General features: G+C 36.7%; 1 protein-coding gene and 1 long non-coding RNA gene across 2 annotated transcripts in view; one reads left to right on the top strand and one right to left on the bottom strand.

Moving 5' to 3' along the window:
• The window catches only part of HIBADH (3-hydroxyisobutyrate dehydrogenase), a 143,350-nt gene that overhangs the window by 80,564 nt on the left and 34,838 nt on the right, over nt 1–27,948 (bottom strand). The gene's annotated exons all lie outside the window — the stretch shown is intronic.
• On the top strand, nt 14–27,731 carry LOC134739854 (uncharacterized). The gene is made up of 3 exons (XR_010126907.1): nt 14–3,402; nt 16,861–17,009; nt 27,461–27,731. It is a non-coding gene; the product is annotated as an uncharacterized LOC134739854 (long non-coding RNA).

The raw sequence follows: 27,948 nt of genomic DNA, 5'->3' as shown, positions 1-27,948 counted from the left end.
TTTTTTTAAGGAAAGTTTTTTTTCTTCAAAAAAGGTTTGCATGGAAAATTGTAAGTAAATGTTTGTTGGTCCTTTATAATTGTATATATTGTCTTATAATCACATAAAAAATTCAAAATTCAGACATAAGTAAAAGGAATGCTATATCACATTTTTGTCGCCAATGGGAAAAAAATCAAAGTTTAAGTTACTACGGGATATGGAAGAAATAACAGAGATAAGTAATTTCTTATTTCTCAGATGCTAAAATGTTTTGACGGGGTCAGGGAGTTCTCTCCCTTAAACAACAAAAACAGAATAGGTCTTCTTTCACATTCCTTATTTTTCTTCACCTTCATTGCTATGGTTTTCCCATATCATCTCTCCTTCATGAAAACACTGTCATATGTTCACTTAGCATACTTCTTAGAATATAACAATCTACCCTTTTAAAGTTACAGCCTCTATCTTCAAAAAACACAACACTTAAAACATGCATAAAGATCAAGAATTGTTCTTTTTTTTTTTTTCAATGAAGAATCTCATTATCTTAAGGCATTTTGGTTTGAAAAGATAACATCATTGAAGTCAAGCAAAGCTAAACTTGACCTTGGTCCTGCCATAATCAAACAACCCACTAAAGGTCTTTGCCAATCCAACCAACCACAGGAAAAGAGTGAGTAAAATCACACAAAAATAAGAGTTGGCTAAACTCCAGTTTTCATCACTATCTAGTTGGGCAATTTTCTGGCTAGCAATAATCCTTACTCCCTTGGAACTTTATCCCAGTAACAGTGAGGGTCAGAATATATTTTCAAAAGTAATTTTCTCTACTCACCCTTTTCTAAACCTTTCCTTTCACAGCAACCTATCTAGTAAGCATTTCTAGAAACAAGTTAGTATATAACGAGCCAGGAATCTTTAGAGTAAGAACAAGTTGAAATGAAAAGGTCTTCATACACTACTTCTAAAACAATCTGGAAACTGGTAGATGGCTCTTCTTTAGTGCTCTAAGCTATAGTAACAAAAATACTGGTTTATATTTTACTTTTGAACACACCAATGTAAGAAGAGCCTCTTCTTTACTCTTCTTTCCAAACTGCTGACAATCTTATTTGGTGCAAGAAATCTATGAGTTATGAAGCCAGACTTACCAGACTATTGAATTCTCATTCTTAGAATATGTAAAATCTATTGGGTAAGTGGGTTTTGGATTGTTTTCCAAAAATACGCTAGCATTTCGTACTTTGGATACTTGATCTTTGCAAAATTCAGACAAACACTGGCAAAGGAAAATGTTATAAACATCAGATTTTGTTACAGCCTTCAATGAAACCTATGTATAAAACTGTAAAAGTTAAGTCATGATGAGTATGGGCTGGTTGACTGGATCTTTTTAACATAATCTAGAAAGTATCTTTCACTGAGTTCTCTTAAAGATAAAACTATTAAAACACACACACCTCACACTCTTGAAGGTCCTCTGTTTAAAGTTGTTGGAACAGATTTCTTTTGATGAAACTACTGAAAGATTATATATATTGAGAGGGATTAAAAATACTAAAAGATGAAAAGCATCAGTTACCAATATAATTCCTTCAGTACAACACCAAATGATAATTGCAATGCCTAATTAGCACTGAATGGTGTATTTTATTATGATTGTGCAATAAGCTTGATACACTGTTAATCATGTATTAACGTTAAATACCTATACTATAAATGTACTAAAAAAAAAGCTTATCAGTGATTAATGCTGAATACTGAAATTCTCATTGATATTTTGTAAAGGTGAATTTTGGGTATTTAAAAAGTTATAAAAGTGCATTTAACTGGGTAATGTTGGAAAATAAAAATTTAAAAATATAAGGTGAAGGGGAAAATACGTAAAGCTGTCCTGTGTACTCATATTACGATTAATGACTAAATAAGGTATTCTGACTCTTTTTAATAATCCAATTGCTAAAAGACCTATGAAGGAAATTATGTTAGAAGGTTAAAAGTTCTGGTTTTCACTTGTTTATACATGTTTGCCCTTTTTGTTCCTTTAGTTAACTAGATTAAAGCACTTAAAACCAAAAATAAAATTACTTTACATTACCTATGTGAACTTTTTTTGGTTAGCTAATAATTCTTTCTATATTTTGATTGTGGGTATTGTGTGGGAGTGGGGTCATTGAATGGTGTGATATCGATAGAACAAGAAAAAGTATTTTTCTCTACTTTGTTTTTAAATGAAACAAACCAAAGCCTTTTAGTTATTCTAGCAACCCAAAGAAACTCCAAACTTGAATGTATTAGTCTCCTGCCATAATATTGAAAATCCTCTACCTAAACTGTCTTATTTTTGCTAAACCAGGCTAATTCTTAAAATTGCATATTGTCCTATTGTGCCTTCCTGAGACTCAACTTCCTCACTGAAAAAAAAAAAAAAAAATGAGGATAATCTGCATTTCATGGGGATGCTATAAGGATGAAATGTTTTAAAATACAGAAACAACCCAGTGTGATAACCTGACACACAAAAAAGTACTTAATAAATGAGTTGACTTCTAGAAAATTCTGCACTATAAAACTTTAAGGTGATTAGAGATGTTTTGAATCCACTTATTGATAAGGCTGTGTGCATTTTCACACTTTCCACTCTGTTAAGACTATCAGATTTTATTCCAAGAAAGAGTGCGGGGAAGAAAAAGCAGCAGGCAAAAACTGAAACAGAAAAACAACATGGATGTTGTAGCTCTTTACTTTCATTCTCTTATTTTTAAAAATAAACTTGACTTATCCCTCTTGTTACCTATTTTTCAAAGAAATACAAGTTTCCTTAGTCTTTTAGTTTTTAGAAGCCATGTTTAGAGCTAAGCTGATATACTATGCCAAAAGTACACTTAAACCTGGGTATCTTCATTGCTGAACGTTTTACATTACAAGGCGTCAGTCTTTAAAAAAAAATTTTTTTTAAACCTGAAGATTACTGACAAATAAGCATTCTCTAACAATTATGAATTATTTCACATCATTTTAAGGTTTCACTTGATCAATTTTACGTGCAAACATACTTTCTCATTCTTTACTCTTTCCTACTATGTTTCGCATGCCAAAAAAATCCACTAATAGATTATAAACTCTGCTTACCAGTTCCCTTCTCAACAACCTCCATCCATCCCAGCACCCACCCATTCCCAAAGAGATACCCAGCATTGTTTATGTGGAGTTGGAAACAATACACTCCCCACTGCTGGTTAATTTACATCAGATACAGCCAGGCCCGGGAAGCAAAGTGTCTGTCGTTTTCACCCCTTTTTCTTCTCCCTTGCTTGCTCATGCCCCCTCACCCCTTTTAATTTAAATTACTCGTTTTAACTTAAAAACTTCTGGATGTTTTATTACCTTGGCAGCTTTTTCTCTGGATTGACTAAAAAGGTAAGTTTAAACAGTTTTTGTCAGTTAATATCTCTTCTTTTTTTTAATACTTGTATCTGACAACCAGAATCCATAGTGTTAAAACTGCAATGATGATGATGCTGCATTTTACCAGGCTAACTCAGGTTGGGCACAATTTCATTGTTTTTTTGTAACCTACACATACAAAAAACAAAAATGTTACTTTGCATGCACTTAAATTGGTTGTTCTCTAATCATCTCTATCTCTATAATCTTTATGTGCTCCTAAGGGATATAAAAAGATTTTATGTTAGGTTTTGTTGTTTTCATTCTTTATTTTTTTAACCATAAAATATTACACATGCAGATACAGTAAGTCATTGTTTCCTTGCCTATATATTTATAGAAAATTACTAAAAATCTAGTATTAAAAATACTATAAAGCCAAAATGCCAGCTTTTCGTTGAAAGCCACATTAACTGTGTCCTAGTCAGTTTTTCTAAATTTCAGATATTTAAAAAGAATTAAATATGATAACATCTTTAATAACATGTATAATTAAAGCCATTTCAAAGACTGAAATCCTAACTCTCAAATTTCACTAAATTAAATTTTATCTAAAACCAAGTAAGTTAAATATATTCCACTGTACGTTAAAAATAAGGTATGCAAAGACTCCCGTGTGTGCAAATGATACCAATAATTAAGAATCACATTTCAAGCTTTAAAACACTTCCATCTAAAAGAATCCAAAAGTATGAGTAAATTGCTTTGATTGGTAACATTTACTTTCTGTAGTACTTTCTCTCCCCTTTTCATCCTAGCTCTCACCCCCACACCAACACATACATAAAATAGATCATTTAGGCCAGTGGTATTTCAGTACTTCGCCCCTCCTCCTCCACTTAGACAGTATTGCCTTTTATATCTATGTGGAGGTTCCCATGGCAACACTCACTTACACCAATACTATTTCCAACTGAAATGAGAGAATCCAAAATCTAAATGCTTCATTACTAAATAACATATACCCTAACAAGTAAGAATTGTTTTTCTCATTATTATTTTTCAATGTTTTTAGATTTCTGGAATTTCAGCAAAAAAAATCATCATTTTAATATTATAGAAATAACTAGAAAAATACAGTCATTGTAGGCAGTTATATGTATGCATATCATTACATGAGACTTGTATGTGCTTACTCTTACTGCATAAAATTGATATGCTGAGCCAAGAAACCTCAATTATAATTATGAATAGTAAGTATAATTTTTACTAGTTCAGTTTACTCTATCAAATTTGATTTTTTTTTTTTTTTTTTAATGTTGGCTACATAGCTCACAAAAGACCCTGGTGAGAAATTCTAACACAACAAGCCAAGAAGCAATTCATGGACAGCAGGAGGCAATTCCAGAACACAGGCATAATCTATAAAGAGAAACCTCTACAGCTTTTTGATGTTAAATAAGTAGAAATATTAGCATACAACAAAGCTAAGAAGCAGACTGTTGTATCAAGTTTAAAAGTAAAAATTTCAGGGTCAAATGTCATGAGTACCTTTGTCTAGACTACTTTCAAAAGTGAAATTTCCTAATTTTTAAAACCAAAAGGTCTCTTTTGGTAATACTGAAGGGTGCATATATTTAGTTTTAGTACAAGACACATTCTCATCAAGTTATTCAAAATGTAAGGGAGGGGAGGGTTTTGCTTTTAAGTGGGAACATCAAGGTGGGAGGTCAAACATTTACTTTGAAAACATATACATTTCTTAAAACAGGTTGTGCACATTAAGAAGCCTCAGAGAAGAGGCAAGAGTATAAAATGAGTAGCACTAAGCTTTTTGCTAAATGATCAAAGCTAAGCATTAAACATCACTCTGCATGGTGAATACATTTTTTAAAAGAATAAAAATCAATAGAATATACACTGAGCTTTATTCTGACAACATATCCTAGCACCTGGATAGTTGTATTAAGTAATTTAATTGTTTCTGCTACAGTTTATTAACTTATATTTATGGGTTCATAAAAATAGAACATGAATACGTTTTTTAATGAAAAAAATCACACTTTTATAAAATTTATAATGAGCCTTTTTTTATTGTGCTTTTTACATTATCACTGTTTTAAAATGAGCTGATTCAAAAGACTATAAAGACTCCCTGAAAACCAGTACAGGAAACTCAAGAATTTACTTTCCCAAAAACAGCTTTTAAGACATGAACACGAACTGCCTAATGAATCTCATAGTTAGGCTTGTGAAAAGGACCAACTTGCACCTTTCAGAGGTCTCTCTCTCTTTTTAAAAATTCCCATACAGTAAAACCTGCTGACGCTTTTTTTTTTTTTTTTTTTACAAGACCCAGGGAGGGGGGTGGAATCTTGCCACATGGTGGGGGGCGGGGATTTGAAATATTTGTGAGAATTTTTATAGGCTGGATTCCCCTCTCCAGTGTTTAGACAACCAAAAAAAAAAAAAAAAAAAAGCCAAATGTTAAATGCTTATTTTACTAAATGAAAAATAGCAATCCCCTCCAAATGTTTCATTTTCATTTACTTTCGTTTTAATATCAACAACCTAAAAACAAATATTTACAGAGTTTAGAAATCTTTTCAATTCTTTGGAGATACTTAACCTTGATATCAGATGTAGTTTTCAGTCAACTTCAAAAGTAAAACCTTTATATCTTAAACAAAAAATAATATATTTTATAATCCTTTTATCATTAGCAGGTTTGGATGCAATGCCACCTGGTGGCACAGATAAATTCTTAGCTGGACTTAGGTTTTTAGAAACTGAGCTGTTCTATGAAATACTAACCAACCCTTCTGACTACTCTAACCTCTTCCCAAACAAGTTATTCATCCCACAGTTTAACAATAAATGATCATTTTTATTTCAAAAATTTTAAGATTTTTAAGCAATTAAACTGTACATATGCACATGACAATTTCCTCAGCATTTAAACATCATAAAATAAAACATTTTTTTCATAAACCAAAATTATACCAAAGATTTACTTTTTAAAAGTTGAAATGTTTAAATATGGGGGAGGGGGTAAGATGGAGTAACCAAGTTGCTTTGTAAAATTACACTGTATAATTAATTCCATGGTAAGAATGTTTTTATGGCGTGTTTTGGTGACCTTTTATTACCATCAAGTTCACAATGCTGGTGGGCTGCCTTTTAATCCCTCCGCAGACAAAGGCCCTAAATAAACACAGATCCCTTCCTGGGAAAAAGTCCACTCTGGTTAAATGGTAAGGAAATGAGTAAATCATTAGTAATCTTTAAAGCCAAAGCTATAAACTCAAGTTACCTTAAGTTGAAATGAAAGTGTCCTGCAAGAGTTTCAAAGTTCTGTCACAGATAGAAATCTCCAGCTCTTGACTCCAGACTAGGCGCCAGCTGATAAACAAACAATTTAAGTCAAGAGCTGGAGAATTCCCAGCTTTTTCATTTAATGGCTTTGGCCAAGAGTATTTATTGCCTCCAGTTTTATTCTCACTTAGCTCTAAGAGGAAATTTAAACTCATCATTATCTTAAAGCCCCATATGGGTAGCAGTCAGCTCACCTGATAATAGCTCCTCTTACTCTGCACTGATTTTGAGTCTCTACTAAAAGTGATGTAATAATATAAACTAATTAGCCATAGTTTTAGGTTGACTTTTTAACAGGCTAAATAAATTTTGTTCAATATAGTTTACATTCCCACTTGGGATAGTTACAATTCCAAAAAGTTAAACTTTACAGTTTTCAGTAGAAACTACCAACTAAAATGGAAGAGGACAATGTAATCTCTCTCTCTCTCATTCTTGCATGCTCTGCTTTCTGGCACCCCCACCCCCAACCCTTGTTCACTAGCTCCTGAATATTGTGTAAGGTAACTTTTCTGTATCAAATGTAGACTTCTCCTATTAGCTTCAAATATCCAGTGTTGCTCTATTTCCTAACAGAGCAAAGTGCAAGATTTAAGATGTAAATGCCGAATCATGAAAAGCTGTTGATTTTATATGTGTACTAATAAGAATATAAAAGTTCAGTCCAATTAAAGACTATACGATGTCATCAAACCTTTCTAAATGCTGTTTTTAAAAGTTTGCGGCTGGGCACCGTGGCTCACGCCTATAATCCCAACACTTTGGGAGACCGAGGTGGGCAGATCACCTGAGGTCAGGAGTTCGAGGCCAGCCTGGCCAACACGGTGAAACCATGTCTCTAGTAAAAATACAAAAAATTAGCCGGGCGTGGTAGCTCATGCCTATAATCCCAGCTACATGGGAGGAAGAGGCAGGAGAATCATCTGAACCCAGGAGACGGAGGTTGCCGTGAGCTGAGATCACACCACTGAACTCCAGCCTGGGCAGCAGAGCAAGACTTTGTCTCAAAAAAAAAAAAAAAGTTTGCTATTAAAGATTACAGGTCTCAAAGTCAGAATTATGTCGCTGCTCTTATTCCTTTCTCAAAATTATCATTTATTTTTAGAAAAACCTCATCTCTACCCAGGATTTTATATGAAAATAATTATTTTAACTATCTGAATGTTTGTAGGTATTTAACAATTACAGTAAACTAACTAGCCTCCTTCCTCCAGCTGCTTATCTAATGAAAGAATGCTGCAAAAAAAAAAGTTATAGCCTAAGGTAAAGGGTTAACAAAATATGCCATTAGTGCATAGAAAAATACTTTTCCTCCCATTTCTTAATTTTCACAAAGTTTTATAAACCTATCTTGGCTGGAAAAGCCAATTAACTATTTCAGTGTCTGCCAAGACTAGTTTCTATTCTTTTAATATATGGACATAGTACATTAAAAATGTTGGTCACTTAAGAACAAGTAGTACTCTCACACATAAGAAGCATTAGGGGAAATGAAATGTAATTAATGATCAAATTATTTGTATTCTGGCCTCATACTAAGTTTGATTTTTTAAAATCTCCCTAGGTACAGTGTCCTCCTAGAGGCTGTAGTAGATAAACAATTATGATAACCAAAACTAACAGTCAATAATAACTCAAAGCAAAAAGATGTCAGATACTAATGTTAAAATTCTTAGTACTCTTTTAAAAGAAATCCACATCTTTCCTATCCCTGTAGGTAACCTAAGCTAAATGCAAAACAACAACAATCTTCTATCTTCAGGTCAGGTCAAAATCCCTCCAAGGCAAAAGACAGAAGGCATATCTGCTGCCATACTTTCCTTGGACCTGAAGGAAAGATGACTACTATGAAATTTGCATGTAAATTTAAAATGTTCACAACTACATCACCCAAGCAATGCAAAACAGAATTTTATGGCAAATATATAGAAAGACAGACTTAAAACTTAACGTCATATACTTCTCATCTGTTAACATTATCAAACTTTAAGAAAATTGGACTTCTTGAAAACTTTAAATAAGTCTGATAAGGTTTCAGTTTGATTATGGTAGCAAGGCCCTTGTCAAATTCTCAATTACATCTCCTCCTCCCACCTCACTGCCAATGCTATCCAGGGATCGCAAACAAAACAAAATAAAGACATATAATACATAGAGTATACTGGAACTAGTTTCACATTGCTTAGAAGTCAATAGATGTTACAGAAAAATAAATTGTACGTAAGTAATAGCTTCAGATTTATTTGCTGAATTCACCTTTATATAAACAGGGCTCAGTAGTCCTAAACTGTGACCAGACCCAATTGTGTCTGTCTGACTTACATCCTGAATGGCAATTAAAGGACATTAAAAATACCCTGGGATTACTTCAGGCAGGACCCCTGCCTTATCCATATACTTTCCAGCATAACCATGTAAAGAGAACACAGGTTCCCCCTCTACCACAGAATAGAGCCTGGCAAGAGCAGCTGGTGTCATGGTTACTTGATTGGAAATTACAGTGCAATTAAAATTTGGCCTTCAGGTTTGGAGATAAAGGAATTGCAAACTGCAAAGTAAATTTTTACAAATAAAGTAGCTTGTTGTTGGCAATAATAGTAATTACTACTAACAATAAATAATGAGAGCAATAATAAAAAAAATACTGTAGAAGTGATCACCTCGCCTTCTCTAACACATTCTTCCGTAATTTTCTTAGGCGACAAACTGCTGGAGCTGCCTCAACCATGTTATCTTGGGCAGTGAGTCAGCAGTCTTCTTTGAATGTGTTAAGAACTTAACACCTTACATACGAATTCTTGTCTTTGACAACCATTGCAAAGCAGTCTTAGGCATGCCAAAGAATGTAAAAAGAGATTTTTATGGGCACCTCTTCTTCAGGACTAATTTCAAAGAAACCCTTGGAATTTATTTACCAAACATTTCTGAACTACTTGTACAAACTGTAGAAAATCCCAGGCTAAAGATACTCTCCAGAGACAGAAAGGATACTTTATGGATACAGAGTGATAAGTAAAATTATGGGAAAATGTAAATGGCTAACATAACTGACCCAGTTCTGTATACTAGTACTGATTAATCTTAACTCATTTCTAAGGAAATGGATTTGTCCCTCAAAGTAAGGTATACTTTAATTATAAGAGTTACTAAAGTTTTAAATAATAGCAAGTCAGACCAAGGAAAGTCTTATTTTATTTAATTTTTTTAAGATAGTGTAATTCAAGCCTTTCATATAATAGTCAACGCACTAAGTACTTTAAATTTTATAATAACAGCAGTTGCTAATTAAAAAGTAAGTTTTTAAAAAATTTTTTATTTATTTATTTTTTGAGACAGAGTCTTGCTCTGTTGCACAGGCTGGAGTACAGTGTGCAATCTTGGCTCACTGCGACCTCAGCCTCCCAAGTTCAAGCGATTCTCCTGCCTCAGCCTCCTGAGTAGCTGGGATTAGAGGCACGCGCCACTATGCCCAGCTAATTTTTATATTTTTTTAGTAGAGATGGGGTTTCACCATGTTGGCCAGGCTGGTCTCGAACTGCTGATCTCAGGTGATCTGCCCACCTCAGCCTCCCAAAGTGCTGGGATTACAGACATGAGCCACCACGCCTGGCCAAAAGTAACTTTAAAATACATAATAGTACTATAACTCTTTAAAGACAGGAACCCATGGAGATGAATTATTTTACCAAAATATTTCAAATCATTTTTAAAAATTTTCTTAAACAGCCTTATTGAGGTATAATTGATATACTGCACATATTTAAAGTATACAATTTGGTGAGTTTGGACATATGCAAATACCCATAAAACCACCACCACATTCAAGATAATAAACATTTCCATCACCTCCAAAAGTTTCCTCATGCCCCACATGTTGTGGTGGTGGTGGTTGCTTTATGGTAAGAACACCTATCCTGATATCTACCTTCTTAACAAATTTTTAATACTCAACACAGTATTGTTAACTATAGGCACTATGTTATACAACAGCTCTCCAGAACTTATTCATTTTGCGTAACAAAAATAAATTCTCACTGAGGTAAGAATAAAATCACATACAAGACTACTGTATAATCAAAGCACTTGTGAGAGTATCAAAAAAAGACCTATTCTGATAGCCCTTCCCCCTCCACACGTTATAAACCAAGGCAATTTCAGTTATATGAAATTTGATGGAAGAATTTGCTTTTGGACAAAAACAGCAATGTTTCAGCCCAAAGCCAAGTAAAACTGCCAAGTTATAAACTTCTCTAAGAAAACGTTTTAATGGAAATGCCAACAGACCCTTAACTATAATAGTGTTAGGTGCCAAAATAGAAATAATTTTTTGTGGCCCTTTTACCATAAATTAGATACAGATCTAGTGGAAAAACAGTAGGTATCCAGTTCAGTGAGCAGTAAGGGCCAAGCCTGCATGGTGGATTTTAAAAACAATAATGAAGTCTATATGAGACTCACTGAGATTTACCAAGCAAGCCTACCACTCTAAGAGAAATTTCTTAATAGGTTTCGTGCTTATTCTAAGAATGCCTCAAACAAATTACTAAAACTTAACTCAGCCAAGTACAGTATAAAATTTGGTTTTCTGGTATGGAACTGTTATACAAACACATACACACAAATTCAATTATTTAATTTTGACGTTAACTCCTACCTAGAACAATACAGTTTAGCAAATCAATGAGGCTTGCCAACATGCAGTGCCTGGGGCTAACTACAAGCGCCACTTCAGAGTCACTTCAACTTAAGGTCTCTGGGCAAATCTACAGATGTACTAGGCAATCAGTGAGTTTATTCTTCAATTATTCAAGCACAGCTATAATGATGCCCTGGGAGCAGATTGAACAGTATTTGGTCATTAGTCACTAGCAATAGTTTTTAATTTAGTTTTAATTTGCTATATGTCTAGCATTCATTATAGACGAGAGCTGATCAAGTTGGAACCAACACTGTGGTAGCAGACCCACTGCGTGTGAGCACGCACACACACACCCACACACATACACGTGTATGTATCCAAAATGGCATGACTAAACAACATGAGACATTAAATAAGGATTACAACTTTCATAAAAATGTGATTTGCACAAGTTAATAGGGCATCATACTTATGAGACCTGTGTCATGGGCTAATTTATATAAAGCCCAGTTCGCTTTACTTTGGAAACAACAAACTGATAAACAAAGGCATGGTATTAGACACATGGGGAGTCAGGTACAGGTTACTCAATTGAACAAACTCTGAGTGAAACAACTGCTAAGTCTGGTGATACAAAGATAAATGTTCCATGAACACACCAAGCTAGTTCAATGCCTCAGAGCCCTTACAGAGCAACTCCTTTCAGAGAAACACTCTTCCCTAAACCTTTTCATTCAAATTTCTGCTTAAATATCACTTCCCCAGAAAGGGCATCCCATCCACTCTAACCAAAAGAGCACTCTCAATACTTTCTATCTCCCAAACTGTTACTCTTCCTTTTTTTTTTTCCTTCATAGCAATTATCACTGAAATTATTTTTATGTTAACTCTCTCTATTCCTCTGTAAGTTTCAAGAGGCAAAAGACTTTGAGTATCTTTAAAGCCTTATCCCTAGTGCCTTCTTTGTATGAACTGGAAAATGAGGCAAGTCCCTTGTGGTGAAGATGCTGTCAGCATAATACAGAAGATGAGATTGAAGTGTATAATCAGAAACAAGTAGATAATCTTATAAGGACTATATAAATAATTTCAAGTACAACATATTTTGCTGAAGAAAGAAATGCAGACCATGATTTTTAAAGTTACATTCTCTTTTTCTTTTCCTCTTTTTTTTTCTTTTTTTTTGAGAAAAGTCTTGCTCTTGTCCCCCAGGCTTGAGTGCAATGGGCTCGATCTCGGCTCACTGCAGCCTCCGCCTCCCGGGTTCAAATGATTCTCCTGCCGCTGCCTCCCAAGTAGCTGGGATCAAGATGCCTGCCACCACGCCCGGATAATTTTTGTATTTTTTAGTAGAGACAGGGTTTCACCATGTTGGCCAGGCTGGTCTGGGACTCCTGACCTTAGGTGATCTGCTGCCTCGGCCTCCCAAAGTGCTGGGATTACAGGCATGAGCCACCGCGCCCAGCCAGTTACATTCTCTTTCTAAAAGTACCAGGCTCAGCCAGACACAGGGGCTCACACCTGTAATCCCAGCACTTTGGGAGGCCAAGGCAGGAGGATCACTTGAGCCTAAGAGTTGGAGATCAGCCTGGGCAGCACAGCCAGACCCCATCACTAAAAAAAAAATTAAAAAATTAGCTGGGCATGGTGGTGCACGCCTGTAGTCCTAGATATTCCAGAGGCAGAAGACTGCTTGAACCCAGGAGTTCAAGGATGCAGTAAGCTATTATCGCATCACTCTACTCCAGCCTAGATGACAGAGACCATCTCCAAAAAATATATATATAAATATATTATATATATTTATATATATTATATAATATATAAATATATTATATATATTTATATATATAATATATAAATATATTATATATATTTATATATATAATATATAAATATATTATATATATTTATATATAATATATAAATATATAAAAATATATTATAATTTATCTATATATTTATCTAGATATTTATATATATATCTATATATATTTATCTTTCTGAAGCTGTCCTCCAGGTTATCTCCAGATTATTTACCTCTCTGTGAAGTGTAAGCTAACTGCCTCTACGTTTTGTTTTATATATCTATATATATATATATATAGATATATAAAAGAATAAATTGAAAGAAGTTTCCTTGGATGGTAGAAAGAGCCTCATATATATATATATATATATATATATATATATATAAAGCACAACAACAAAAAAATAAAGGTGGTAGGAGAATTATATGAACTAATTCCCTTTCTTCTTTATTTAAAGAATACGTACTAAGGAACTGTCAAATCTAATTCCAAATTCCACTGGTTCCCCCTAGGTTGTTGCTGGGAAGCATCTTAAGAAATTTCCAGTTGATCTTTAACAGAAACTTTCCATTTCCAGAACTAAAAGTCCTTCTGTTGGCCTGGAATCAGCTGTATAGATTAAATCTAGTGGGGTTTTTTGTTGTTGTTGTGGGTTTTTTTTTTTTTTGAGACAGGTCTCACTCTGTCACACAGGCTGGAGTGCAGTGGCACAATCTCAGCTCACTGCAACCTCCACCTTCCACGTTCAAGTGATTCTTCCATCTCAGCCTCCCGAGTAGCTGGGACTACAGGTACACGCCACCATGCCTGGCTAATTTTCGTATTTTTTGGTAGAGACAGGGTTTCACCATGTTGGCGAGGCTGGTCTCAAACTCCTGGGCCCCAGTGATTTGCCCACCTTGGCCTCCCAAAGTGCTGGGATTACAGGCGTAAGTCACTGCTCCCGGTCTAAATCTAGTGTTACTCTCTCTTTAAATATCCAGAAAGCTCACTATGAGATAAAAGTGTAAATAATAATTAATAGTCAACCGAGATGGGATGAGGACTGTTTCTTTACAGTGCCTAGAATGCTGTTAGAGATTAAACTGGTAATGAGGAGTTCCATTTCTGCTTGTTAAATACTGGGAATACTGCCGTATTGCAATATTTTGCATTCTGTAACTATTTGCAAGTATTAGTATGTTTTTCTAAATTCTAAACTTTTAATGTAAGAACTTCCTCTTTAAGTTGTTCTGAGTATTTCTCTATTTCTCTTATCTCATCCCCACTAAACTGATCATAATCACACTCGCCACAATGGCACCTAATATTACAATACAATATTTTAAACATAGTATATGCCTGCTACCTGACTGGTAACAAAATGTAGAGGTAGTTAGCTTACACTTCACAGAGAGGTAAATAATCTGGAGGTAACCTGGAGGACAGCTTCAGAAAGATGAATAACTGCAAGAAGGCTCAAAATATTTTAACATCAGTCTTGAATTTTAAAAGAAGAAAAGATTCTTGATTCAACCAACCATACTTTATTAAGTGTCTACAGGGAGATATACATTGGAGATATAAAATTAAATAAGACATGGTGTCTGCCCTCTTCTGTCTAGTAGAAGAGACAGGCACAAACATAAGCATAACACAGTTGTCCCTGCAATAGCATAGATTCCGTACTATCATTGTTGCTATATAAAAATCCTCTCATCCCTTTGCTTTCAACTATAATTCTGTTCAATTCACAAATCCTTATACCTAAAAACAGATCTTATCCCATTAAACTAAAACATGTTAAAGATATGTCAAGGTATCACTTTACTTTCTCTTTCTCTGGAGGCTTATTTGATGAAACAGCACTAGTCAGGTGGATCTCAATCAGGAAAGACCCCAAAAACTGGTTCCATCCCAATCCATCCACAGAACAAATGCCCCTTAGAGCTAGTTAACAAACATTCCAGGATGGACCTAACCTAATAGGACTGATCTGATCTCTTCTGAGTTCTCCAGATTCAAGAATAGTGGCTTCTCAATGATTCTTCTCGTGTGAATCTGAAACAGAAATGTTAAGCCTCTAATCCTAACAAAAATGTTAAGATTATAAAATAGCCTCTGAGGACTAGGAAATATGGCGATTCCCTGTTTTTACTACATGCCAGTGCCTATCAGCTAGCAACATAGGAGATAGGGGAGCAGTTGCTGGGGTAAATAAAATGGATACAAATGGAGTTATGAGAATCCCTTCTGATAACTATGACTGCTATGAAGAAGACAGGAGGCCACCAAGGAATGATTGAACGGAGGAAGGTGTGACACAGTGTGGGAAGAACATTAGATTTAACTGGAAAACTGATTGTAGTCCTAGAGTTGTTAACAACCTAGAGAACCCTGGGCAAGTCACTTATCCTCTTTGAACCTCGATTTTTCCATCTATAAAATGTTAACAGAGTTAAATTAAATTATTAGTAAGGTCCTTTCTAATAATAAAACTGAAGTCTAGGAGCATAAGAGAAGTTTAACAGCTAGACATACTACAGCCATGCTCTGCATAATGACATTTCAGTCAATGACAGGCTGCATATACAACACTGGTCCCATGAGATCATCACGGAGCTGAAAATTCCAGTCACCTAGTAATGTCACAGCACAATGCATTATTCATGTTTGTGGTGATGCTGGTATAAACAAACCTACTGCACTGCTAGTCAAATAAAAGTGTAGCACCCAACAATTATGCACAGCACATAATACTTGCTAATGAAAACAACTCCGCTACTAGTTTATGGATTTACTATATTTTTAGAGTAAATAGAGTATAATCCTTCTATTGATAAAGAAAAGTAAGCTATAAAACAACCCCAGGCAGGTCCTTCAGGAGGTATTCCAGAAGAAAGCATTGTTATCTTAAGACATTATGGCTCATGCCTGTTAATTGCCCCTGAAGACCTTTCCAGTGAGACAAGATGTAGAAGTGAAAGACAGTGTGTCTTAGTCCATTTAGTGTTGCTATAAAGGAATACCCAAGGCTGGATAATTTATAAAGAATAGAGGTTTATTTGGCTCGCAGTTCTGCAAGCTACACAAGCAGCATGGCACTAGCACCAATGCATTTTCTGAGGGCCTCAGGCTGCTTCCTCTCATGGCAGAAAGTGAAGGGGAGCCAGCACGTGCAGCAATTACAGGGCAAAAGAGGAACCAAGAGAAAGAAGGGGAAGGGGCCAGACTCATTTTAACAACCAGATATTGTGGGAATTAAGACTGAGAATTCACTCACTCCTCACCTCCAAGGAATAAGCATTAATCTATTCACAAGGGATCTACCTCCATGGCCCAAATACTTCCCATGAGGCCTCTCCTCCAACACTGGGGATCAAATTTCAACATGAGGTTTGGAGGGCACATATATCCAAAACACAGCACAGTAATATCAAATGAGTGAATGCGAAGGCTTAGGAAAGGCCCAGGCTAATGTGTGTGATCATACCTTCGTTGTTTTTTGTTTTTTTGTTTTTTAATATAGGGTTTTTCTGTCGCCTAGGCTGTAGTGCAGTGGTGCCATCACGACTCACTGCACCCTCAATCTTCCAGGCTCAATCGACTCTCCCACATCAGCCTCCTAAGTAGATGGGACTACAGGTGCACGCCACCACATCCAACTGATTTTTCTATTTTTTGCAGAGAAGGAGTCTTGCCATGTTTCCCAGGCTGGTCTTGAACTTCTGGGCTCAAGTGATGTGCTCGCCTTGGCCTCCCAAAGTGCTGGAATTACAGGCATGAGCCACTGCACCCAGCCCCCATGTCTTCCTTTTTTAGAAAAGAGTTAAAAGGTAAAAAAAAAAAATTTTTTTAATTAATAGAAAAAAAGCTTATAAAATAAGAATATCAGGAAAAAATATTTTTGTACAGCTGTATAATGTGTTGCTGTTTTGAGTACTATTACAAGAGTCAGAAAGTTTTTTAGAAATGTAAGTTTGTAAAGTAAAAATGTTACAGTAAGCTGAAGTTGATTTATTATTGAAGAAAGAAAAATATTTTTTATAAGTTTAGTGTACCCTAAGTATACAGTGTTTATCAAGTCTACAGCAGTGTACAGTAATGTCCTGAGCCTTCACATTCACTCACCACTCACTCACTGACTCATCCAGAGCAATTTCCAGATTCACAAGCTCCATTTATGGTAAGTGGCCCTATACAGGTGTGCCATTTTTTATCTTTTATACTGTATTTAATATTGTACCTTTTCTAGGTTTAGATATGTTTAGATACACAAATACTTACCATTGTGTTACAACTGCCTACAGTATTCAGTACAGTAACATGTTGTATAGGTTTATAGCCTAGGAGCAATAGACTATGGCAATACAGCCCAGATTCAGGTTTGTGTAAGTACACTCTATGATGCTTGAACAATGACGCAATTGCTTAACATTAAGTGACACAACACTGCATTTGATCCCAGCAGTCCTAAGAACACTATAACAACTTACATTAAATTTTCACCAACTTGGTCAAAACTCAGTTACCTGGTTGAAAATGGCTGACGACAGATACCAGAGAGCCACCCTCTCCAGAAAGAAGAGCCGAAATTAGGAATAAAAATACCTCAAATAGAAGAGAACACTAGAGTTCAAGGGTGAATTCACAGCAAACACCAGAGGCATAGAAAGAGAAGAAAGGAAGCAGCCAGCTTAACCAAGATCAACCAAGAGCCCCGAGGGACTCCCTATTACAGGAAAACAGTAAGTAAAAGAGCTTCAGCAGTCCACGTCTCTGCAATGGACTGTTGCGATCTGAACCACAAGAGAGCTCCTCTACCTACGTGAACCCTGACACTAGCGCAGGTGGAGATCTGGAAACCCTGCAAGGGCAGGCACTGCACCAGACAGGAAACTCATCCTGGGTCATTCACTATCCCCCAAGACCTGAATGGCTGTGGTGGCACAGCATTGGCTGGATCCAAAGTACTTTAACCCACAGGGCATACTACTCCCCAGGAAAAAAATGGTGCAGTGCACTGAAAGGCAGTACCTGGGACAAAGGAAACTGAAGCACACTCTACGTGTCTGAGAGCTCCCTGTCTGGAGCTGTGAGAAATGACTCCAAGCCCAGCAATTCACAAACCCTGTGCTTGGCTTTGCAAAGGAAGAGTGAACTCTTCTCCTACTGGTGGAGCAGCCTCTGTGATCAAGCTCTCACATAGAGCATGGTACCCTTCCCCTTGCTCTGTACACTTGCTCCTGCCATCACCAGAGGCTGGGCCAAGCAAGCTGGAGGGCTACATATCCGGGACAGAGAGTGGTGACTGAAACCCCACTGGCAGCATGGCCTCCATGCTAAGGCTCACATGCAAAGGCAGGGCCCATACACCATCTGTATAGCATGGCAGCATTGCTGCTATAGACAGCAGAAAAGCCTGGTAGCAGCATGTCTGGGGCTGTTGGGGGTGACCGTGTATTGCAGCCACCACCAGTATCGCAGCCACCACCATTACCAGCCCACACAGACAGGGACCCAGAAGGTAATCAAACCACCACTATTGCCATTGCCCATACCATTCCAGCTGGCCAGGGACATGAGAACCTGCTCACCTACCCAGCCCCCACTGCCACTACTGGCATTGGAGTAAGCCATGTGAAGGCCCAAGAATTGGTCCACTGGTAACCACTGACACAGGTGCCAGCATGTATGAGGCTGTTCTTGCATTGCTATAAAGAAATACCTGAGGCTGGGTATTATAAATAAAAGAGGTTTAATTGGCTTTTGGATCTGCAGGTTGTCAGGAAGCATGGCATCAGCATCTGCACAGCTTTTGGATAACCCTCAGGGAGCTTTTCCTCATGGTGGAAGGCAAAGGGGGAGTGGGCATATTACATCGCCTGAGTGGGGGCAAGAGAGAAGGGGGAAGGTGCCACACACTTTTAAACAACCAGGTCTCCTGAGTAGTTACTCATTATTGCAAGGACAGCACCAAGGGGATGGTGTTAAACTTTCGTAAGAAATCTGCCCCCATGACCTCCCACCAGGCTTTACCTCCAACACTGGGGATTACATATCAACATGAGACTTGGGGAGACAAATATCCAAACTGTATCAATTGCCCTGGGGAATAAAACATGCACAGCCCACTGCTGCCACCACTAGGGCCTGAAGACTGGCCTACCTCGCTTCCCAGTCCACACCACATCTTCACCACAGCTTCCACTAATAACTTCACCCTAACCCTCCAAGAAAATAACAGATACCAGTAAAGCTATTTACAGCCAAGGAAACCATGCAGTGACTATAATACTGAATGCAACCATAATCAAAGCCAAAGAGCCCTGCTGAATCATGAAACCACAGATACACCTTTAAGAAAAGGTCTTCCCCTACAAAAAGTAAATTCAAAAACAGGAGGAAGAGACTGTTACACCAGATGCACAGATATCAACATGAGGACACAGGAAACATGAAAAAGCAAGGAAATATGACATCTCCAAAGGAATACAACAATTCTACAACAATATATTTTAATTTTTAAAAATCTTCAAAATTCCAGATAATACATTCAAAATATTGATTTTAAAGAAGCTCAGTGAAAAACAGATTAATTCCAAAACACAATGCAAACAAATCAGAATAACAATTAAGATATGAATGTGAAATTTACCAAAGAGATAGATATCCTTAAGAAGCAACAAGCAGAAACTCTGGAACTGAAGAACTTATTGAAGGAAATATAAAATACATTAGAAAGCTTCAACAATAAACTACACAAGGAGAAGATAAAAAGCTCAGAACTTGAAGACAGATTTTTTGAAATAATGCAGTCAGACAAAAATAAAGAATTAAAAAGAATGAGTAAAGCATTCATGACATTTGGGACAACATACAGTGACCAAATATACAAATTATCAGTATCTCCAAACCCACAGAGAAAGTGAAAAGATTAGAAAATCTATTTAACGAAAGAATAGGTGAAAACTTCCTAAGTCTAGCAAGAGATTTAAATATTCAGATACAGGAGGTTCACCAATTCCCAGAAAGATATAATGCTAAAAGATCTTCTTCACTACACATTTTAATCAGACTGTCTAAATTCGAATCCAGCGGGATATGGTGGCTCACTCCTGTAATCCCAACACTTTAGGAAGCCAAGGTGGAGGAGCACTTGAGCCCAGGAGTTTGAGATCAGCCTGGGCAATATACTGAGATTCCATCGCTACAAAAATTTTAAATTAGCTGGACATTGTGATGCGTACCTGTGGTCCCAGCTACTCAGGAGGTTGGGGTTGGGGGGGGAATTGCTTGAACCCAGGAGTTCAAGGGTGCAGTGAACTTTGATCACACCACTGCACTCCAGCCTAGGCAACAGACTGAGACCTTGTTTCTAATAAATAAATAAATAAAGTCTAAGCTAAACAGCAAGACAAAAGCATCTGGTCACCTATAAAGGGACCCCCATCAGACTAACAGAAGATTTATCGGCAGAAACTTTATAGACCGGAAGAGAATAGGATGATATATTCAAAGTGCTGACAGGAAAAAAAGAACAAAAAAACAAAAAAACAAAACAAAAAAAAACCTGGCAGCCAAGAATACTGTATCCAACAAAATTACTGTTCACAAATGAAGAAGAAATAAAGTCTTCCCCAGAGAAGCAAATGCTCAAGGAATTCATTACCACTAGCCCAGCCCTACAAGAAATAATCAAGGGAGTCCTAAACCTGGAAGCAAAAAGACATTTACCATCATGAAAACACACGAAAGTATAAAAGTATAAAACTCACTGGCAAAGCAATCACATAAAGAAAAAAGGACTCAAATGGTATCAATACAGAAATCCAACATGCCATAATGACTAACAATGAGAAAAGGGGAAACAAACAAAATATATAACACCATCAGAAAATAATTAACAATATGACAGGGACAAAGCCTTGCATATCAATAATAACCTTGAGAGTAACTAAACAGATTAAATTATCCACTTAAAAGATACATAATGGTTGAATGGATTAAAAAACAAACACAATCCAACTGCTTACAAGAAACTCACCTCACTAATAAGGACACATACACAGCTAAAGTAAAAGAATGGAAAAAGATATTCCATGCAAACAGAAACCAATAGCAAGCAAGAAGAGTTATATTTACATCAGATAAAACAGACTTTAAATAAAGAACAATAAAAAAAGACAATCATTAATTGTAGGGCATTAAATAATGAAAAAGGAATCAATCCATCAAGATGATATAACAATTCCAAATATATATGCACCCAACACGAGCACCCAGATTCATAAAACAAATATTACTAGATCTAAAAGAGAGATCCAATAATAGTTGGGGGCTTCAACACCCAATTCTCAATGTTAAACAGATCACCTAGACAGGAAGTCAAGAAATAAACGTTGAATTTAAACTGGAGTTTAGACAAAATGGACCTAACAGACATTTACAGCACATTTTATCCAACAGTTGCAGAATATATATTTTTTCCATCAGTATATGGAACATTCTCCAGAATAGACCTTTCATTAGGCCACAAAATAAGTCTGAATAACTTTTAAAAAACTGAAAACAGCCAGGCGCGGTGGCTCACACCTGTAATCCCAGCACCTCGGGAGGCCAAGGCAGACAGATCACTTGAGGTCAGCGGTTTGAGACCAGCCTGACCAACATGGTGAAACCCCATCTTTACCAAAAATACAAAAATGAGCCAGGTGTGGCGGCACAAGCCTGTAATCCCAGCTATTCAGGAGGCTCAGGCAGAAGAATCGCTTGAACCTGGGATGTGGAGGTTGCAGTGAGCCGGGATGGCACCACTGCACTACAGCCTGGGTGACAAAGCGAGACTCGGTCTCAAACAAACAAAAAACTGAAAACCTGTTAAGTATCTCTTCACACCACAATAAAATATAACTAAAATTAATACAAAGAAGAATTCTACAAATACATGGGTGGGGTGGGGGGGGAACATGCTCCTGAATGACCACTGGGGTTGACTAAGAAATTAAGATGAAAATAAAGGCTAGGCACCATGACTCATGGCTGTAATCCCAGCACTTTGGGAGACCAAGGTGGGAGGATCACTTGAGCCCAGGAGTTCAAGACCAGACTGGGCAACACGGTGAGAATCCGTCTCTACAAAAATTAGACAGGTGTGGTGGTACACACCTGTAGTCCCAGCTACTCGAGAGCCTGAGGCTGGAGGACCCCTTATGTCCAGGAGATTGAGGCTGCAGTGAGCTGTGATTGCACCACTGCACTCCAGCCTCGATGACAAGGCAAGAGCCTATTTAAAAAAAAAAGTTAAAAATAAGAAAACATGGAAATTAAAAAAATTTATTGGAACAAATGAAAACAGAAACACAACATACCAAAACCTGTGGGATACAGCAAAAGCAGTACTAAGAGAGAAGTTTATAGCAATAAATGCCCAAAGATTATAACATAACATAAAATAAACAGGATAAAATAAATAACAAAGATCAGAGCAGAGCTAGATGAAATAGAGACTTAAAAATACAAAGGATCAACAAAACAAAAATTTGGCTCTTCAAAAAGATAAATAAAATTGATAAACCATTGGCTAGTTTAACCAGGAAAAGAAGAGAGAAGCCTCAAATAAAATCAAATGAAAAATGACACATTACAACTGATACCACAGAAATACAAAAGATCATCAGAGACTATTATGAACTACTATATGCTTAAAAAGCGGAAAAACCTACAGGAAATGAAAAATTTCTAGAAACATACAAGCTACCAAGATTGAATCAGAAAGAAATAGAAAACCTGAACTGACATTATGAGTAGCAAGATGGAATGAATAATAAAACATCTTTCAACATGGAAAAGTCCAGGACCAGACAAACTGACAGCTGAGTTCTACCAAATGTACAGAGGAACTAATACTAATCTTTCTGAAACTATTCCCAAAAACTGAAATGGGAAGAATTCTCCCTAACTCATTCTATGAAGCTGGAATCACCCTGGTCCCAAAATCAGACAAGGACACGACAAAAAAAGAAAACTACAGGCCTATATCCCTGATGAACACAGGTGCAAAAATTCTCAACAAAATACTAGCAAACAGAATCCAGTAGCACATCAAAAAGATAATACACCACGATCAAGTGAGATTTACACCAGGGATGTAAGGATGGTTCTATGCAAATCAATAAATGTGATACATCACAACAACAGAATGAAGGACAAAACCCATATGATCATCTCAATAGACACAGGAAGTGTATTTGATAAAATTCCACATCCCTTCATAATAATCCTCAACAAACTAGGCATAGAAGGAACATACCTCAAAATAATAAAGGCCATATACAACAAACCCACAGCTAACATCATACGGAATGGGGGAAAGTTGAAAGCCTTTTCTCTAAGAACTGAAACCAGACAAAGATACCCACTTTCACCACTCCTATTTAACATTGTACTGAAAGTCCTAGCCAGAGCAGTCAGGAAAGAGAAAGAAATAAAAGTCATCAAAATTGGAATAAAGGAAGTTAAACTGTCCCTTTTTGCTGATGATATGATCTTACACCTAGAAAAACCTAAAACTCAACCCAGAAGTCTTAGATTTGATAAATAAATTCAGTAAAGTTATAGGATACAAAATCAACACACAAAAATCAGTAGCATTTCTATAAACCAAGAGTGATCTAGCCGAGAAGAAAATCAAGAAGGCAATCCCACTTATAATAGCTATGAAAAATAAAATAAAGTATCTAAGAATAAATTTAACAAGGTGAAAGATCTCTACAAGAAAAACTACAAAACACTGATGAAAGAAATTGAAGATGACATAACTAAATGGAAAAACATGACATGCTCATAGACCACAAGAATTAACATTGTTTTTAGAGACAAGGTCTCATTCTGTCACCCAGGCTGGAATGCAATGGTGCGGATCTCAGTTCACTGCAACCTCTGCCTCCCGAGCTCAAGTGATTCTCCCGCCACAGCCTACCAAGTAGCTAGGACCACAGGTGCACGCCACCGTGGCCAGCCAAATTTTTGTATTTTTAGTAGAGACAGGTTTCACACTGTTGCCCAGGTTGGTGTCAAATGCCTGAGCTCAGGTGATCCACCTGCCTTGGCTTCCCAAAGTGCTGGGATTACAAGCATAAGCCACCGCGTGCCTGGCCAAATTAATATAGTTAAAATGACCATACTGCCCACAGCAATCTAAATATTCAATGCAATCTCTACCAAATTACCAAGTTATTTTTCACAATATCAGAAAAAAAAAAATCCTAAAATTCGTATGGACCAGAAAAGAGCCCGATTATTCAAATCAATCCTCAGCAACAAGAACAAGGATAGAGATGCCACATTACCTGACTTCAAAACATATTCCAAGGCTACAGTAATGTTAAAGCTGGCCTTCATATCAAAACCGCATTACAATAATTCTCCTTCAGAGTTTATAACACTTGTACTAAAAAAGCACAGGTAGCACACTGATAATACAAGCAACATTAAATACTTCTACATAATTATGGAAATATCAACTTTATTGGCTGCATCAGTTATTTACTGCTACATAACACCCACCCCCAAATTTAGTGGCCTTACTTGTTCACAATTCTGTAGGTAAGCACTTTAGATTGGGTCTAGTTGGAATGTTCATCTGCTGCTTAGCCCTAAGGTCACTAATTCTTCCATTTAGCAATCTTTAGTTCCCTCTTGAAATATATGAGAACTCTTTAGAAAATATTATTTCCTAATACAGTAGAATATGCATTAAAGAACCATCATATCAGTCCTTCAATTCTGCCACTGATCAACAGTATGGTCTTGAGGTAAGTTATCTAATATCTTTTGGTGTTACTTCCACCCTTGGTAAAATGGGAATATCACTGCTTATCCTGTCTATTTCACATGGTTGTTTTTCCAGTTGAAGTCAACCCAAGTTTTTAAACATTTACTGAAGACCAACCATGTTCTAAGCATTACACTGGAAAAACACAGACTAAAAAGACATCTTTCCATGGTGTGTAAGAATGCGAATATTTTTTTTAACTTGGAAATAATCCAAATGTACATCACAATAGAAAGAATAGTGATGTATTTATATAGAACAATATCACAGAGCAGTTAAAATGAACTGCACGTAACAACCATATAATGGCAATACATTTTATGTACTGCACATGGGCATCTAGCCAAATGGGTGAGCAGGGGCTGACATTTAATCTACATTCAATGTGTCAAACCGCAAACCCTGACATAAGGCTACATGTGTCCACAGAAAGGCATACCTTTTTCTTTATACAAAGGTTCGTTCTGCTCATCTGAAGGGCTATTTTGGTATAGAGAGGTGCCCTTTCTAATTCTCACACAGGTACCAAGTAAGCCAGTGGCTCTAGTAACACCAGGGATGAAACTCAGAAATACAGTGTAAAGTGAAAAAGCAAGTCACAGAATATGCTCATTATGGAACATTTCTATAACATTCCAAAGGTGGAAAATAAACTACTGTTTAGAAATAAACACATATGGAGTTAAACTTAAAAAAAAAAAGCATGGGAATGAGACATGAAATTCAGGATGCTGGTTACCTCTCATCAGAGAGAAAAGAAAATAGGATCGGGGAAACAAGAACTTCAAAGCTAATAAATAGCAAGGCTCTAGTTCTTAAACTGAGTAGCGGGTACGTATTAGTTCAATGTATACTTACACTTTATACCGCGCATATATTTTATAAATATCTTGTACATATATTCAATATTTAATTTCAAAAATTGGGGAAAAAAACTTACTCCCTGCACTAAAAACGCTTAAACTCAAGAGGAAGAGAATCATAGCCTATAAATATAGCATGATGTGGGCTCTGATAAAGATGTACACTTTAAGGCCGGGCGTGGTGGCTCACGCCTGTATTTCCAGCACTTTGGGAGGCTAAGGAGGGCAGAACACCTAAGGTCAGGAGTTCAAGACCAAACTGGCCAACATGGTGAAACCCTGTCTCTACTAAAAATACAAAAATTAGCCGGGTGTAGTGGCAGGCGCCTGTAATCTCAGCTACTCGGGAGGCTGAGGCAGGGAGAACTGCTTGACCCCAGGAGGCAGAGGTTGCAGTGAGACAAGATCGCACCACACACTCCAGCCTGGGTGACAGAGTGAGGCTCCGTCTCAAAAAAAAAAAAAAAAAAAAAAAAAAAAAAAAAGATGTACAGTTTGACAGCTTCAAAAAGAAGCACCAACCCCATTTTACATGATGTGATTATTACGCACTGCATGCCAGTATCAAAACATTTCATCTGCCCTTTAAGTATATACACCTATTATATACCCACAAAAATTAAAATTAAAGCAAACAAAAAGAAGCACCAAATAGGCTGAGGCATGCCAAAGTGCTTTATAAACTACTACCTATACTATAAAGTGATAACTACATAAATATTAAAGTGGTTCTTCACATTGGTTTCAGGATGATAAACATAACAGTTTAAGCATTACTTACTTTCGATTTTTAAAAGAAGTCATATAGCACTTAAATACAATTGTATTCTTTCTAATAAGGATAATGTACGCAGGAGCCATTACACAGTGGGTCTAATAAGTATCAAAATGAAATCTGAGGAAAACTTTCCATCTGTTACTCCATAGGCTAGAAAAATGATTAAGTAATAATTCTTACTTCACTCCCCAGAATAATACTTACCAGGAAGTAGGGGGAAACACTTGACTGAAGAAACCAATTGCTTCTCAAAAATCAATACTATCTTAAATTCATCTGAGTTTTTTTAAAAAACTTCTCTTTAAAATACTAACCATAGGATAATAGAAGTATAGTATGTTCCCATTTACAGTTTTAGAATACTACTCTATTTGTATGTACCTATATATAAATCCATGATGCATTTTTTAAAGTCTGGAATAGGAAATAGATGAAGACTTGGGAGAAAGGGATGGGGAGAATTCTTCAAGTTTTGTTCAAATGATCTCAAAGATTCCATGTTTCAAGATTGATGAACACTGGACTTCTATAAAACTGTGGGCCCATTTTGGGTATCTAAGCCATGCTTTTCCCACATCCCTTTTGAAACCACCCTCACAGAGTTGATGGAGAACTACAAGCCAGGCTTTAGGCAGAATTATATTCAGGCATTGACCAGGGTGCACTGGGGTACTTCAACCCACTTCCCTGTAGCTGGTAACTAACCAAGGGTCATGCGGCATGCTGACCGCCTGCTCCCCCATTGTTGCTATAGACAGAATCTCTGACACTGGACCTTTTTACCCAAGAATTGCTTATGGTGTTTTTCAGGTCCTGAATTCCAGCAGAATGGCTGAAGCCAACCAGTCTAAAGACCTCAACCAAGGAACCAACCAACTCTGCACAGGAATGCGGTTTCTTCATCTCCCTGTCCCAGGAATTCACCCCTTGCCTCTTGACCAATCAGCAATCCCCACATTTTAGCCCTACCTGTTCAGACCCTTTACAAGCTCCATCCCCAAACCCTGGAGGGAGGAGGATTTGAAGGTTCCTCTGTCTCATTTGACTGCCCTACAATTATTAAACTCTTTCTCTACTGCAACTCCCATTGTGTCTGCATACTGGTCTGTTACCATGCAACAAGCAATCAAACCTAGTGGTCCTATAACAACTTTGGTTTAACTTTATTTAGTTAAAATACAGTAATTTTTAAACCAGCCTATTTAAGTGGGAAGGTGGAACAGTTTGTAACATACTATGCTAAAAAATATAAACGTAATAACAATAAGACCAATATAAATAAGCTGCTATTATATACC

This window comes from Pongo pygmaeus, chromosome 6 (assembly GCF_028885625.2).
Source record: "Pongo pygmaeus isolate AG05252 chromosome 6, NHGRI_mPonPyg2-v2.0_pri, whole genome shotgun sequence".
NCBI classification, from domain to species: Eukaryota; Metazoa; Chordata; class Mammalia; order Primates; family Hominidae; genus Pongo; species Pongo pygmaeus.
Note: the sequence above shows the minus strand (reverse complement) of the source record. Positions and strands in the feature narration are given on the sequence as shown.